Here is an 18,049-nt window from a genome sequence, read left to right on the forward strand (position 1 = left end):
CTAGTGCAATTATCTGCTAACACTCACAGGAATTAAAGGAAATAGCTACCCAAATGCCACTAAGGATCAAGACATATGGGCTGTGGTTTGCTCCCTACTCCGGTAAGGAAGCCAGAGAATTTGTCTCTAAATGCTTTTTCTCTTCTTCCAGACTGATTTTTTTTATTATTATTTTTCCAGCAAATGCTGGGATTATACCAGTATATATTATCAACTCAGATTTAATCCTAATTATTACTTTCCCACTGAACATCTGCATTTGGGCTTCTTCCCCCCCATAATGCTGGCAGTAATGCTGGCTAATGTGTCTCTGCAGTATACCTCAGTTTAGATGTATGTGGAGAGGGGTGATAAAAACCTTGAGTATCAGCATGACTTTTTCCCCTGATCTCAGTAGCAGGTTCAAGTTGGAAAGCAGATCCTGGCAGAAGATGCTGATCAACAGCACCATCTTTTTTCTACTTTCCTTTGGCACTAAGTTCAAAGTGAAACTTAGCAAGAAATTGCAGCTGTGTCCTTTGAGCCCAGTGACTTAGCACCAGCACGGCAGCCTTCTGTGTGTGCAAAAAATTCTTTCTAGGAGGCTCCTGCCTAATGCTGGGAAGCACTGATGCACTCTGGCTCCAGGGAGGGGTAAAAGGTTGATTGCCACCCACTCAATAACCATTTCCTTCTGCATGATCGATGGAGTGTCATCAGAGCCTGCCTGGTGACAGGTGCCCGTTAGCAATCGGAGCCAGAGGATGGGAATGGCTCTGTGATAGATGCTCGTGGAGAGGAAAGCAGTAAAGAGCATGGCAGCAGTAAAAGGAATGAAATAGGCTTCCTGCTGGATGGGGGAGCAGGCAGCAGGATAACAGAAGGGACATTGATTGAATTGGAACATTTCTTTATACTTGGAGTTCCGACTGCAGCACTCTCATTGCAGTATGTAAAGTTTCTTCTAGTGCATGCTTGGTGACATCTTGACACACTGATTTTAGCATTGCTCACTCTGTAATCCCCAGGGGAAGATATCTGAGCCCTGAGCAGAATTTTTGAGTAATATCTTCCAGCTAAACCCATTTTCCACTTCCCTCTCTGCCAAGGTCACTGAGTTTCTGATCTCAAAAGCAAAATTTTTACAGGATAGGTGAGCAGAAAGAGGAATGAAGGCTCAAGCTGCTCCTTTGGGGCAGCAGCTGGCACAGCTCAGCCTGTGCACTTTGCAGGCAGCATTAGCTAACATGAGACTAAAGCTTTCTCATGTAGGCAGAGGAGGAGCACAGCAGGGAGCCAGGCTTTCCTGAGACACAGCCTGCCTTTGTCCTTCTCTGGGGATTGCACAGAGAGGCAATATTCTCACAGGGCTGTAAGCTAAAGCCCAGTTGCTCTTAGATCTACAAAGCAGACTGGGGAAGCCCTAATGGGATGGAGTTATTGGAGGCAGGGGAAGCGGCTGGGTGTGGGACATGCCTGTCCCCACCCTAGCTGCCACCTGAAGTGGGGCAGTGAGGAAACCTCTCTTCTTGTCCTGGGGGAAGGACCTACCTCTCCTCCCATCACTGAGGAATTAGGAGATGCCAGAGCTCCCAATGCAAGAATATTCAGGTGCTTATAAGAAGATCTTTCCTTTCCCTGCATCAACTAAGATGTTTTCTTGCGGTAGCTCTTTAAACATCATAGAATCATAGAATGGTTTGGGGTCAAAAGGACCTTAAATACCACCAGGTTCCAACCCCTCTTCTGTGAGCAGGGACACCACAATATCCCCCCATCTGAGTCTGAGATGCTGTTACACAAACCTACGTGTCCCCAAATGCATGAGCCAGGCTGACTGCAGGAGCAGTGCTCCCACACACATACCTGCATGGACACGGGCACAGGGGGGCTGGAGAAGTTAATCAGCTTCAAAGCATGCGACACAGTAATCAGAAGTTCACATCAGGACAAGGAAAGAACAGTGGGGCCTTGCATGCACAAATAAATGACCTTTGAGTCCTGTGTTCTTTGTGTGTTCAGACACAGACCAGACTCTGTTACCAACACCTCGCTGCAGGCACGTTCCCCTGAGAGCAGTCAGGGTGATGGTACCTGGGCCCCTCTGGCATCAAAGCAAACCAACTCCCAGCTCCTTCCACAGCAGTTGTGCAATTTTATGGCTCATCTCTCATTATGTTACCCCCTCCACAAAGTGTGAAGAGCTGGGTTTTGGTGCTTATCCATAGCACATTCACAGAGACAGGAAATACTGGGGCAATAGTTTGCTTTTAGACATATTTCATCAAGCCATCAGACAGCAGAAACAACTAGGAAAGATGAAATCACCTGAATTTTGAATAGGACCCCACCATGAGAAGCCTGAGGGAATATGTTCCACGAGTATGCAAAAAATCAGAAACAATTGTGAAACAATCAAATAAAGTAAACTATCCCTCCATATGCAAATATTTGGGGAAATTATGTCCAAACTAAGGCACAAATTTCCTCCATGCAAAAATATGATAAAATACATCCACAGATTAATCCTCATCACACACATATCCAGCTACAATGTGAACATACAGACTAATGTACATGCAAAAAAAATCTATGCCTTATTGCATTCATAATTTGAATTTTTCACATGAACTGCTCAAATATTTTTGTACATCTGTTAAACTGCTTTGGGAGTAACATGAGAGTACACTGTGTCTAATAACTTAAGCAAAACTTCGAAGTTTCATCTTCCAGATTTTTTACTCAAGGAAGTATTATTCATTGAACTTGGGCATTTTTTACCTTTTCCAGAGAAGTGGTTACAATATTTTCATTTTGATCAATCCAAAAGGAAAAAAATCCAAACCTCTCTGAAAAGAACTTCTCTGCATTAATCACAAAAACTTTATTTAAACTGAAATATTTTTTGGCATTATCTCCACCATTTCAGAGTTCTTTTCAGGGTTAATTTCTAAACAGAAACACCACATTCAACTGAAAAGTCAAAATGTTTGCAGTAGATAACTCCTAGAAAAAAATGTTGCAATATTTAAAGGAAATTCTGCTTCATTCCATAAATTTGACTCAAGATGTTAAACTGTTTTATTCTGACCGATTTTTCTTCTGTTTCCATGAAGGAAAATTGTTCATGGACATTTACTAATGACTGCCTTTCATAACTGGAAACCTTAGCAGTATATGAAAGTAAAAGAATGGGCCCAACCCAAACACACTAAATAACTGGATGTGTTGTCTAACTCTGCAGTGATTGAGAATCTTATCAAGTGGGATTTCTGAGCACAGTTTGCAACTGCCTCCACTGCCAGTGCAGAATCCTTCCAGTGAGGAATATATATAAATAAGTTTTAATTATACATACTCACATACTTGTAGGTTCATTTTTAATGAGATTTTGAATAATTACTTCATTTCCTTTAAAATTAATTTGAAAGAAGGCTGTATTTTGATTATCAATGTAATGTGCACTCCCACAGGCTTGTAGAATATACCTAAACCGTGCAGCTCATGAATCTTTTACTGTATGTCTTAAATAAACTGAATCTGCTGCAAGCAGATAGTTTTGAAGATTTCTATTTTTTAATTATTATTTATACCTTTGGAAAATTCAGAAGATGTTGAGACATTAAGGGAATATCAGAAAGTTAAACTGCATAGCCTTTTTTTCTTTTTTTTTTTTTTTTTTCTTTTTTTTTTTTTTCGTGCTATCTAAAAGGTTTTATTCAAAACCTCAGGACATGTTATATTGCTTGCATTGCTTGGCTGAACTGAGAGGGTATTTTCGTGACCTTCACACATTGCCAGCCTAGTCCGGGAGTGCAGGACTGCAAAGGACACAACAGCTTCAGCCAGGAGATTTGGGACTGGTGGGATGTGGTGGGCATACAGCCACCAGCCCTGTTGTGGGAGCCCTGGGCCAGCCTGGACACAGCAGACCAAGGCAAGGAGCCAAACACCCCAGTGACTCTCTTGTTTCTGTCTAATACAGAGCGCTGAGGCAAGGGGACAGGTGGGGAAAAAAGAGAAAAAATGTTAGAAATATTTATTTGAAGCTACACTATCATTCTTCTTTGTGCACAAATTCCACTAAAATTCCAAAAGAAAAAGGAAAATGCATTGTTTCTGGAGAATAACCATAAGCCCAGAGGCCAGATCATTGGCTGGTGTAAATATCCACACTGACTTTGCTGGGGCCCAGGTGATTTATTTCAGGGTCCTGCTCTTCAGTGGGTACACAGAGACCACGACAACCCAGGACTGTACCTGCACCCTCCACCCGCCCAGCCTGTCTCCCATCATGTCACAAAAGCCCCATAAAAACTGAGTTTTGCAAGCACCACCACCCCGGGCCAGTCACGGGCAGGAGATAGGGCACTCCTTTCCCCCAGGGTCATGGCCTTTGAGATCCTGCCTCTCACTTCTAAAACGCCATAAAATGAAGACATTCACTGAAGTTTCCCAGGCCCTGCCTGGGAAGGAGGAGTCAGAGCCTGCCTTTGGGATGCATCCACCCCCAAAGTTAGCTCTTGGAAACAGCTCAGGCACATTAGCAACTTGTGCTTAAAGGAGTTTGTCAGATAAGGCCAATGGGGAAGTGCACAGCCCTGGAAAAACACTTCCCCTGTGATTCTGACCATCCCTTTGCAAAAAAAACCTGAATTTACAAGGGAAATAGGTACAGAGGAAGCTACTGAACTGAGTAGAGAGACAGAGAGCCCATTTAATGAGAGGAGACAAGGTGTACAAGTTTTGTTTATCTTCAATGGACAGAGGCTGACCCAGAACGTGTTGCTATATCTAAATATCCCACACTGATAAACTCCATGGAAAAATTACTCAAGCAATGAGATGATTGTTGGCTCAATAAAAGAAGCAGGCTGCTTGTGAATACCCTTAAGGGAGAATAAAGGTTCTTTAACCATCAAGTTTCTGACAATATTACAAAACCTATAAGATTTTTCCTAATAAGTTGTGGAAATTTGTGATTTGAGCAGAAGGACTGTACTTGGTGACCTTCCCATCCCCTCTAGACCTACATCATACAAAAACCAAACTGAATTTTGCCAGAGATTTAATTGGGCTCACTCTGAAATGTTAATCCTATGAACGTGTACATGTGGCCTAATCAATTTTGGGGTCTTTAAATTATTTACCACAATATTTTAGACAAGATATGGTCTTAAAGTAAATAAATGAGTAAACTGTATCTTCAGGAGCAGGACTCCAGACCTGGGTACACAGATCTCTGCGTACAGAATAAACTGTGGTGGCTGTAGATACATTTTACTAATCAATTTTCTCTGTTTATTAGAAAGCAGGATCTTCCTGCAGCTGCTAAACCAAATGACATGCAATGACAATTACATAAACTTTCATGGAACTCAAAAAAAGCTATCAGCAGTTTCCTGGCTGTTATTTTTGAGCTGATCTAATCTGAAATATGATGATTCTTTGAGTCATTTGATCGTGTAGAGAGCTAAGTAAACCCCTCTCCAAACACCCATAAAAAGTGGCCCTGCAGGTTTTGCTCCTTTTGGAAACCCAGAAACACACTGCTGCAAGGAGTCAAACTCAAGGAAGGATGAAATCTTATAGCAGACCTTGACCTTGGCTGCATCAAACCTTTTTAAAACAAAAATATGTTTTCAGGTAAACAGCTTGCTTTTATAAAAGGAATCAGCTTTCTACAGAAGAGCATGACCCTTCATCAGAAAGTGCAAAATCTAACAGACAAAAAGTTTCCATCCTAACAGAGGAATTTTGTCGACCGTACACTTGCTAACAAAGCTCAGTTTTCAGCCACTGAAGATCAAAATATTTTAGTTGACTTTTCATTGAAAAAGTGACACTAGTGACCCTTCTGAAAATGCTGAAAATTTATTCTTCAAATAAATTTCATCTGGACATCTTCCAGGGCCATATTTTTATTTCTGTCTTAACTGAACTTCCATTTCTTGCTTTAGGCTATCTCATTTAATCCTCTAAGAACTGTTTAATCCCATAAATCACCCATATATACATGTAAAAACCCTAACTTTTACACTTCAGAACAGGATTGCATATCCAGACCTGTTTCTTAAATATCCTGGAACCAGAGAAAACCTGGCCCAGAACATCAGTTCTGCAGCTGATACCTACAGAATGAAACTGAGATTAGCCTAAAAAAATTGTATTAGCTAATGCTGAACTACATATTTTGCTTACTAGTAATGCCACATCTAAGTTTAGTAGAAAGAAAATGCTTTTAGAAATCTGAACTACACAGAAAAGTTGTGTCACAGTGATGCAGCAGTTCCAGGACAGAACTGAACTCATCCTGCTTCACTTCCCTCAGCATCTTAAAAATTCTGTGTGCTTAGATGCAATTCCTTACACCCACAAAAGCAATATTGCTTAAATTTTCTGTCATTGACTTACAAGGCATTGATCCCACTCAGAATTTTAAGGGAAGATGCTGGGATGTGAAGGGATTTGGTTCCACCAGGAGCTGCTAGCTGCTGACTGTGTCCTGTAGCAGTTGGCACATGGTGAAAAGTGAGGTGAAGAAAAGGGCCAAACCAAAGAGCAAAGAAATGGACACTGCTGTGAAGCTGATTTCGTGTCTGCAGCTGAAGCAGCAGAGAATATCAAATGTCAGAAGGAAGCTTATCCTCTAAAGCTTTTCAGCCCCATTTTGCACAACAAAGAGATCTGGCCAGTTCAGATAAGGGGTGGATGAACATCCCAACTTTCAGTTGCTTATTTATCTGAGGCACTCCACCCTTCACTAGGTATCCTCTTTCCTAGAATGATTCAAGTCCCTTGATTAAAATATTGTGTCACGTTACCAGAACACCACTCAGTCCGCTGTCCTTTGTCTGTCCCATCCCCCGGGAATGATCACAAAACCTGGTTCTGTCCTCCCAAGTTAGCAAAACTCCCGCCAACCTCAGGAATAGGCCTGGGTAAATATTTTCTATCCATACACAGGTTGTCTTATCCAGTCATTCTCAACATGGGAGGATATTCACACACACACACATATACCTTTCTTAAATGAAGTGTTTGTTTGCACAGCTGTCCTAACACCTTACATGGAAGAGACTTTTATTCCAGAACAACAATTATCACAGTAATTGAGAGGAGTGTGCATCAATAGGCCCCATGAGGGAAAGAAAGGACAACCTTGTCAAGGCATAGATCTTCCTTTCCCTTTGAAATTCCTCAGTCAAGTTCTTGCTTCTCTCCTCCTGTGTGTTCAGCCAGTTTTAATTTGCTGATTTAGGAGACCTGGCTTGATCAAAGATCAAATCTCTGTATAGCCAGTGTGAGTCTTTAAAGAGCAAGCTCATTCTTAGCTATCTTCTACCAATCCACTGTGAGTGCCTCCCAGACTTTCCTCCACGATCCAAGTGGAAAATCTTTCCTGCTCGCTAGCCTTGAAGAGACCTTCCAAAAAACAACCCTGACTCAGTGACACATTATTTATCCATCATCTGCACCACACATGAAGCTGCTTTTAGGAGGGCTATGCTGCAATCTCTTGCTCAAGTCTCAGTACGCTAATATTGATGTTCTGTGCATGGCCAAAAATACAGAGAGGGCACAAGTTCAAATGCATATTCAGAGGTGGTTGTGTTTTCTCTACTAAACTACAAATTATTATCCCATCATCTGTCACCCTGACGGTGGCATACCCTTACTATCTCACCTTCTCTTCTCATCTGGCATCTTGCTCGTGCCAAGTCCCAACACTGTTAAAGATCTCTCATTTGTTTTCACTTCTAAGTGAATTAATTAATAGTTTCTTACCACATTTTCGCATCTTTGGATATTTCACCTTAACATATAATTTTAATGTTTATTTCTATGTCTTTCCCTTGGCTGTTATCCAACCAATTTAGCTTAAATAATATTTTTGTTTTATTTGTCCATATGCAAATCAATTGGTTGTATTGCTTGTTTGTAAGATGCTACACATAATTAAGTTTCATTCTATGGCATCAGCACAGTTAAACTTCTCACCTAGTTTGTATCCCCCAAAATTCCAATTCATCTTCTAATGAACAAAGGCTTAACCAGCTAGATAAGGGTCATTAGAAATGTGTATTCATTTTTAGCAAGGCCAAATTGCACAGCTGCAATAAATCACATTGTTTTGTACATTGCAGTAGAAAACTACATGACTCCAGGAATTTCAGACATTAACTGGCATTTTTCTAAGACTGATAATTATCACAGAATGCAACATACAGAATTCCCCTAGACATTGTCTGCAGATAATCTACCACTGTGGATCTTTGCACAACCTTAAGACCTGACCTGAATATGGTTCCCTGTTTTCTCTACACTCACATATACAAACCTGTCATTTCAGCAGTTTGCAATTGATCAATTAATAGGTCACTCAGACTGTGATGTAGTCAAATATTAACATGAAATCAGAGTGAGTTACCTCCTCCTGTCGCAGCAAAACCTTTGCAGTGGTGACTTAAATGGGTGAAAAAAAATTAACTAGCTCCACTGGGATCTCCATGAGTGAACATCCCACTCTAAGACTTCACTTGCCCTCTGGAATATCACAGTATCAATCTGTCACATATTAGGGATATCCCCTTCATGCTATTAACACACCTCAGACTCAAAATATACCAGTAATTAACAGGCTTGTTGAGGAAAGAGAAACATCTCACTCAGTACTTGTCTATATATAGAATTATTTCTATACCATTGAGAACAATCCTTTTCTTGAACCTGTGCTCATTCTAAGCTTGTTTTGCACAAGGAGGCAGAACTGTGAATCTGGTGCGTACCCACGATTCTTTCCCTCAGAGACTGGACTTTGAGAAGATTTGCTCCGGTTTCTTCCCCTCAAGCCAGATTGATTTAAGATCCAGCATTGTTGGTTTTCAGGAAGCCAAACTGCTCTGAGTCTGGATCTGGCTCAATATTTAAAAAAAAAAAAAAAAAAAAAAGCTGTAGGTCATGGTTTGTGCTGCAAAACTGGTGCCAGTGATTTCGTGGCAGATAGTCACACATCTGAGTCAGATCTAAACAATGTGGCTAGATCATGTCAGAAGGGCTCAGAAGTGCCGAGAAGTCAGAAGTCTTTTAGATTAATCATAAAAGCAAAGTTCAATCCTTGCCTCTGCAGGTACATTAAAGCTAGTCCCTCTGTGTGTTCTTTGTTGGTTACTAACTCTAACACTCTTCATAAATCTCAGGCTGGTGAAAAATGCCGGACTCCCCAAAAGACACTGGCAGGATAAAGGTATTTTTTGTTTCCTAGGAACCTGCAGCCCAGCTGTTCTCTGCTTTTAGTGGGCCTTTTTTTTCGAAAAAAAAAATGGAGTTTTCTTTTTCTTATGGAGTAAAATTTCCCCTAAAAAATTTCTCAGGTTTTTCATCTCTCTTTGTCACTTGTTTCTTGTGGAAAAACTTAGCATACCACTGTCTGGAAAAAAGCCACCAACTTTCTTGTTCATGAAAGCTCAGTATCTAAAAGTCTAAGAATCATTTTCATGGGGAAAAAAAACCCAAAAACAAAACAAAAAAAAAAAAAAAAAAAAAAAAAAAAAAAAAAAAAAAAAAAAAAAAAAAAAAAAAAAAAAAAAAAAAACAGCACCACAACAAACACCACCACTTCCAAAGAAGCCATGAGGAAAAAAAAATCAACAACTTGTGCCTGTGGAGTCTACCTTTCACCTCATAGACTTTCCAGAACTAGTCCAAGTTTCATCTTCAGTTCACCATTTTCATTGCACATGCAGCTCTGGGATGTCAGACCTGGTGCTTCAAATCCTTTTGAACTGATATAGATACCATTTAATGCTGATATAGATATCTTTTTTAAGCTGATGCAGGCAGGATGGGCTTCAAAATGACCATTGGAGCTCACTGACACTCCTGAAGTCCTCTTGCTCTTTGTGAAATTATTGCATTTTATGAAAGTGGTGGAAATTTAGAGACAAAAAAAAAAAAAAAAAAAAGAATGTGGTAATGCTGCTGGGTGAGAAAGGGGAGTCCTTGCTTTCCCTGGAGGCTGCAACATCTTTACAACCAGGTTTGCGAACACAAAGGACGGTTTGGCTCAGTCATTTTTTTCAATGAGAATTAACAAACCCAAATCCACAAAACATGCCTCCCCAGAGAAATCCCAAGGGCTTCTGGTTTCCAGGGCTATTCACAAAGTCAGTAGTCATGGCTGTGACAGACAGAACATGTAATGAATGAAAGAAATTAGTCAGGATGCATAAAGGACACAACAACACCCTCCCAGCTCAGCACTGTCCAGTGAGTGTGGCCATCAAGAGGTAAGAGCGGAGACAGCAAACCAAGTCTTACAGCTCCCTTCCCTATTCCCCACTCCATGTCATCAGTGGAAGGCAAATTGGGCACAAGGGGCAGAAAGGAGTCGCAAACAGATTCTTCTAACTCATTTTCAGCCCCATCCAAGCATTCATGAACTCAGATGAAGCAGAGGCATCAGCTTGTGTAACATCTCTGATGGCTGTGGAAGGTGGCAGAAAGGAGCAAGACTTGGTGACTACTAATTTTTCATTTTGTAGACAGGGAACACAGGGTATAGCTCAGATAATCATGGTAAAAACTACTTTAAGAAACTTTGAGTAAGTCATGATGCCAGATTTCAACCTAGGAAGTAAACGGGTATATTAGGACAAAGAGAAAATGCCATGATTTAATACATGGTAAGGGAAGACATGCTGGGTTTTCTGTGGAGACATGCCTGTAGAGATAATCTCCAGCCATCCTGAATGATAAGAAACCACATGCAGTAGTGGTCTCTGCACTTGATTAATTACTGAGGAGAGTTTGTAAAAGATGCTGCCCTTGGGTACTCAGGCTGCTCTCCATTCATGGTGGAACTAAAAAACTATTTGCTCTGTTACAGTATTCAGCTGAATGGGAAGCTGGCCTTGGGGTAGTGATGAAAACCTCTCTCTCACTGGCAACAAATTCACTTTCCTAAAGTGACCATGCAACTCTAAAATAGCGAAGTTGGAAAAAAAATTTAAAAGTAAAAGAAAGGTCAAAACCCTTTCAGGATTATTCATTTTTTGAATAACAACCTTCTTATTCCCATAATACCAACCCAACAATTTTCCAATCCTCTCCTCTTTGTAAATTAAATTCCATGAAGAAAACACTTTTTCCTTTTCATCATAAAAACACAGGTATGTAAAAGTACTGACCCTATGAATCAAGGGTCAATTATTATTTCTAAATATGCGCTTGCAGACAGGCAAGTAGACGCTGGACAGACCCCAAAAGGTTGTGGATTGTGTTCTGGCTGCCTATTACAGTCATTAAGTAGGTGATTCATTGCTTAGCATTTAGTACTGCCAGACTGTGCCTTTCTATGCAATAAGGAGGGAGAAAGAGCTACAACATCAAAGTCAGGCACTCACAGTCAGCCATCTGCCTAACAATTTGACTTATGTCCCTTTATTGTACATGGATCAGGGTCTGTGGTGGTGTACTCTGATCTCCTACCAAATATCAACACTGTTCTAGGTGCTTGGGTTCATACTATGGGCCCTGTTTGGCAATAAAATCAGCCTTGTCTAAGCTTGGCCAAGCATAGAAAGTAATTTCAAACAATATAAGAGGGAAGAATGGCAGTGCTTCATTGGGTTTTTAGGTTTCATAGCATAGGCAGCGGGCTACCAGCCCACAGCAATGTGTGGCACTCCTCACTCCCACATGTGGACTGACCTCAAGGTGCTTTGCTTAAGTGAGTGAATGTTACTGATCCCCTTTGTATGGAGAAAACAGAAACGTCATAATGTCATCAAGATTTTGCAGTGAGAGTCAAACCCAAATGGCTGCCCCCCAGAGTCCTGCCCTAACACCAGGAGGAAGAATTGTAAACTGGCCTGCTACCAACCTCTGAAGCAACATTTGGAGCCAAGACTGTCCCTCCAACCTGTGCTTCATGCACCTCAGAGCAGCGCAGTAGCTGTAGCGTTTAGCACATCCCCTGCCATGTATGCAGGGCTGTCAGAGCCACAGGTCTGCTGTGATCCTCTAGGCTCAGACAAAGCATTAACCCTGGAATAGAAGCAGCAGGTGGAGATGCTTGCCAAAGCCAAGGTGTTTGGCAAAGCCACTCTTCCCTCGGGAGTCGGAGTGCATTGTTTCCTTAGCAAGCCCAGCCGTGTTTGCTCACTTAATTGTACAGCTGCAGGTTTGCTTCCAGCTCTCGCTGTTGTCACCAGACTGCGTAAGACCTGCCCGGCTTCACATGCCAGACATGAGACCTGCGTGCTTGACTCCTGTCTCTGCCTCTGGTACGTCAGGCCGAGACAGGGCAGTGCCACAGGTGACACCAGCAGAGCCACTGCGGCGCAGAAAAGCTTTCATGCATCACTGAGGACGTAAGCGGCACAGCCAGGCCAGGAGGCAAATAGTGGCAACACACTCTGTGTCTCGGGATCATTCCTGCACATTTGATTCTGATTTCCTATTGCTAGGATCCAGATGAGGCTGTGCTCTGGCAGCAGGAAGGGATGTAGCTGTCAGGAACAGTTACAGAAAATAGGGGTAGGCTCTGGGTATGAGGGGGCCGTGGTGGCTGGACTCATCCTTGTGCAGCAGAGCCTTTACATAACACATCCCTGCATGCAGCCACTCCTGCCAGTGTGAAATGACAACTCTGTGCAATGTCTGGGCAACTCATTGAGCAGCTACTTGTGAAGGCCTTTAAAAGGACCAGTGGTTTTCAGGTGACCTGATCAGCTTCACAGAGCCTGAAATACTCACAGAGCTGAATACTCCACTCAGCTGAGTATCTAGTCTGTGGCTTGCTTATGAGGACAATATCTAGGAAATATTGTTACAACAATAATGTTTTTATTCTTATTTGCTTATTTGGAAACTTTGAGCTTCACCTGGCTTTGTTTTCTCATTTCTCTTGTGAAAACACACACCTGGTCAAGTAATTGGTCATGCTCACACAACTCTTTTTGTTCTGCTGCTGTGTTTATTTGAGAATCACACATGCACACATACTTGAGAGAGAGATAAAATCACTCTGGCTGAGAGGCTTTATCTTGCCTATCTGTTCCTCAAATAGGTCCATTTGACTTGGAAAGGAAGAGGATAATTTGATTCCTAACAGAAAACGTCCTCCTTTGATCTCATGTTTTTGCAGTTAGCCATTCCCCAGTAGATATTTTCTGTGTGATGTTTTCCTTTTGTTTTCTTTCATTCCTGTCTTATTTTGCAATAACATATTTGAGAGAACCCACCCTTCTCCCAGGGAGACATCATATCTAACCCATTCGCAGGCAAGTATAACTCTAAAATTCACAGCACTGCCTCCTATACCGTCCTGTCTCCTTAGATGGTAAAACACTATCTGCCTCTGCTTGCATTTAAGCCAGCAGATGCTAATATTGCTACATTTCAAAGGACCCAAATCAATCCACTTCCTTCATTGTCCCACTCTCGCAAAAACCTAGACAGAGAAGCCTGAGGCTTTGTAGTTTTTGAAGTGCTCTAATCTGGACAGATCTTACCATTGCTGTCATAATTGATTAAGCTGTTGCCAGCATCCCCTGTATCTCCAGAGAGCTGTCATGTTTCAAATTCATCAGGGCATGCTCCAAAGTTCACACACTTCCACAAGGCACAACTCACTGAGAGCTGGACGTCATTAGAATAATAATACTTTGCACTTGAATCTCGCCTTTCATCACAGGCTCTCAAGGCACAGTGCGAACACTTGGAGTCCATTTCTGCTACCCATTGTCACACCCTGTGATACTGTACAGCAATCCTCTCTCCATCTAAAAATGATCCATGGAACTGTTTGCAGAGCAAGATATATCGAGAACAAGTGAATATTTACCAAAGTGTCATGATGCTTTTGAGAGAAAAATGTTACTCCTGTTCTAAACTAATGGAAAAACTGAATGGTTTGCGCTGGTCTCCGAAGGAAAACAGAAAATTGTCCCTCAGACCAGGCTTGTTGGTCTCCCACACTGGGTACCTGCAAAGGTTGCCTCTGGCAGGACCAAAGTATCCCCACGTAGGATTGTGTGAGTCATAAATATAGGCTTTGTCTGCTTGCAGAGAGATGGTGAAGGAGCCATACCGATGGGAGTGAATGCACTGGGGAACATGCTAATGTTGAAAACATTTACAGGTGAGCTGGACTATCTTCTTTCAGTCCTCCATGCGCTTTACCAAAGAGGCTGCAGATGACTCATTGCGGGAATTAACACAGAGCACAGTGTTCCCAAATTCCTGCTCAGTGTCTAGTCACTACAAATTCCCATTTTTTGCTAGCCCATGGATTTCATTAGCTATTTATTAATTTATTTATTTCCTTACATATTGACTTCAAAAAAAGCACATATTAAATGTAGTTTAATAATATCCTAAAGTATTAATTTCTATTTTCCAAACAAATAGGATACTCATCCAATCTGTGTGCACAGTCACAGATGTAGTGGATACATAATTTTTATAGGCATATTTAATGTATCTCTTCCAATTTCTGGGACGCTTCTTTACACGTTAACTTTACACCCCTACTTATCTGTTCTCTCCTTTTCTTCTGACCAGACTTAAACAGTGAGAATACATTACATGATTAAAATAAAATAGCTCACTAAAGAAAGGGCAAGCTGACTTGGAAAACCAGGAGCCATCTCTACTCCTACCAGCTGGGGTTTCTCCTACTTCTACAGCCATTAAAGTTATGAAATGTTTGGATGTTTTACTAATTCCATTAAGAACCAGAAAGGCTGTTCCCACCATGACCAGAAAATGAAACAGCAGCAATCACATGGGAAAATGCTCAACTTTCCAGACTCAGCAGTTTTATTAGTGCAAATACCCTCCAGATAGACAGCCACACATTTTCCTGCTTCCTTACTCTCAAACCTAACTCACCCTGGGGTGGCTAAGCTGGTGCTGTTAACCTTCTTCTCCAGCTTGTTTCACCTGCAAGAAGGAATGGCCTGCTGGTGAGGATTTTGACCAAGGATTCTAACATGTTCTTTGTTTTTCTCTCTCTCTTTTGTGGATTGCCTATGCAACTTTGGTCAAGTTGCAAATTCTGTGTGTGTCCCAGCTCCCTAGCCATAAAATGGAAATAATACCACTTGTATACTGCAAAAATGTCATTAAGAAAGTTAATTTTTATGCATCCAGTATATGATGCTAATAAAAATCCACCATTTCCCAGGTTCCATCACTAGCCTTGGTCTGATTCTTTCCTAGGACTTCTTTAGCAGCAGCAAATGCTGATGTGACAAGCATGGCATTTTTTGTGGTGTTGTATATGCTTTTTCCTTAATCACTCAGATTCTGGGTTCATGTGTTTCTTCATAATCTCGTTCCCCATTAAAATAAAGCCTAAGGTTTCATAGTCATGAAATTGGAGTGTAAGGGGGTGGGAAAGGAAATAAATGAATGCCACAAAGCATGAATGCAAAAGGGGAGCACCTAGAACAGCCTAATATTAATTATTTTAAAGTATCAAGATGTCTAAGCTGATAGAGGTTTAATTAAGGATTAAAAAGAAAAAATTATTTGTAAGTGCAGAGCTGACAAAAACCAAGGTTCATTCTTCCTGTTTCTTCCCCTTCAGGTGCTGTTGCAGTAAAGATCAGATCAGCACAATTCACTCCACCAGTACAGGCACCTAAATTACAATCCCAGCACCACCCGAGTCTTTGAGAAAGTGAGACAGAGCTCCTGCTGTTTTGAAGCCAGCTCACACCACGGCTGTCTCGCTTGCTAGGCAGCAATGTGATGAGTGTATTAGCATTTAGCAAAGGTGTATAAAGTCACGGTCCTTGCCTCGAGGAGCTGACAACATTGCAGTACAGAGGGACAAGAACAGGAAGCCACATAAAAAGAAAAAGAATTAAGCAGACATGTTGGTTATGTATTTTTGCAACCACATCAAACCTGGTCACTAGGGAGGAAACTATTGTGCCCTTGAATGCAATTCCCACTGCTGAATCCAGGCCCTGGCAGTCACACACAGGCCAGCACAGACCTTCCCAGGGCCAGCCCACCTTCCCGCACCCAGCTGCTCAGAATGCAGCACACAGGCATATAGAAGTTAGCTGTGAGCCACTCATGTAATTAAATCACTGGCTGGTCCAGCTCGCGAAAGCAGGCACAAGCTACTACAATCTGCTAACATTTCCAAACCTTCTCATTAAAAATTCCTCACTGCAGCCTGTGCCAAACTGGATGGGTAAAGCCTGTGAGTCCCAGGGGCCCTGGTGCTCCCATCACAAACCTACAGCAGCCTTCTTCCTGGCACAGCTGCACAGACCTCAGCCTGTCCTAGACCCCTGCACCCCAGAAGTGCTGAGATCCTCATGCTAACTGTCCTACCCAGGGCTGGGGTGTAGCCTTAGCCCAAAAGAAGGGACGGCTCTGTCTGGCCTGGCCTCATCAGAGAAGGGTTGCCTTTTATTCCTAGAAAACTGTAAAATTCCCAGGCAATCACACAAAGGAAAGAAAATCTTCTTAAGAGCCAAGGAAGAAAGTCAGACATGCAGGACTGTCAAGGGACTTGCTCAAGGTCACACTCAAGTCACTGCTGGAGCTGGACTGAGCCATGAGCACCTCCAGTCCCCAGGCTGTACTGTGCTCCCTTCCCTTAGGCCAACTTAGACCAAGGCAAATCAGGATAAGAAAATTATCATTCTAAGGAAACTTTCTCCAATATTAGGAATACCAGCACCTCCAGACAATGATTCTGGCAGCAATAACCCATTCCTAAAACTGTACAGAAAGTGATTTTTCCTTGATCGCTTGGTGGAGTTTATAACTAACACCATTCCAGCTTCTTTGGGCTTTTCAAGTCCAAAATAGCAAATTTCACAGTTTAAGCCAACTCATAGAGGCACGAGGGCAATGTAACCTGATCTTATGTAGCAGAAGTGGTCACTGTCTCTCAGGTATTTAGCATTCCTCTGCAGAATCCCATCATGCTGCCTTGTGGAGCACTGCACATCCTGGTCTCCCTCTGTATACTTTATTGCTTTCCTAAAGAGAAAAAGTAAATGGGCCAGATCTGCAGCTGACGTAAATCAGCGTCTCCCTCCCGAAGTCAATGAAGCTACACCAGCGGGCACTAGGTAAAGATCTGGCCCAGTGAGTTTAATGCCACGAGGTTATGAATCACTGCTATTATGTGGCGCTGCATGCCATCGCCTGATCCCTTCTCCCCAGCTCCCCAAGGGGTCCGGAGCAACTCTCCTCGTAATGCTGCCAGCAGCAGGGGGACAAGAGAGTGTAATGTTCAATTATCTTTTGCATGTTTTTCCAATAGTAAATCACAGCAGGGGGTGTGACCCCCTGCTAATTGGAAGTCATGTCCTGTGGGGTTCTCTTCTTCCTTTTTGCTCCAATGTGTATCTATTTGTGTTAAATACTGATAAATGGCACAAATTCAGAGAGGCGGGAGATTTTGTGTTGTTGCGGGTCTAACAACGATTTCTCTCACAGGTCTGTTTTATTCTCTAGTTTCAAAAATGTTCAATCATATTTATGCCAGGTTTTAGTGTATAAGGCTAAACCTGATGGAAATTCCTTCAGCCAAACCTGACTTAAGACAACTGAGTGCTCCCCGTTCTACACAAGCATAGCGCTTCTTTCACTACTGTCTACCACAAGGTCTGAAATCCCTCCATGGACGCTTTGTGTTTCAGAAAGGGCAAAACTCAGAGATGGTAATGCAGGAGACAGGAAGTGTTTCTGTGTAGCTCATCAGCAGCCAGTTTAAGTTTTCAAAGGGATTTAATCCGAGCGAAACTCAACCCCGTGGTCAATGAAGCACTTACATTCCTTCCAAAGCTCAGCAATAAGGTGTAGGCACCGAGGGGTGAGATAGGCAGGCAGAGATTTCCTGGGGGAAATGTGCAGGCTGTGACACCCTGCCAGCAGTGCAGGGTGGTGGCTGTGCTCTCTGTATCACCCCAGCCTGGCAGCACAGCACACCTTCCCTCTGTTTCAGACCAGGCTCACCAGAACTCCAGGGGATGTGGAGCTGCTGTTTCAGGCACCGTGCAGAGAGACCACTGCCCTCCCTGCGCTCCCC

This window comes from Hirundo rustica, chromosome 1 (genome assembly GCF_015227805.2).
Source record: "Hirundo rustica isolate bHirRus1 chromosome 1, bHirRus1.pri.v3, whole genome shotgun sequence".
NCBI lineage: Eukaryota > Metazoa > Chordata > Aves > Passeriformes > Hirundinidae > Hirundo > Hirundo rustica.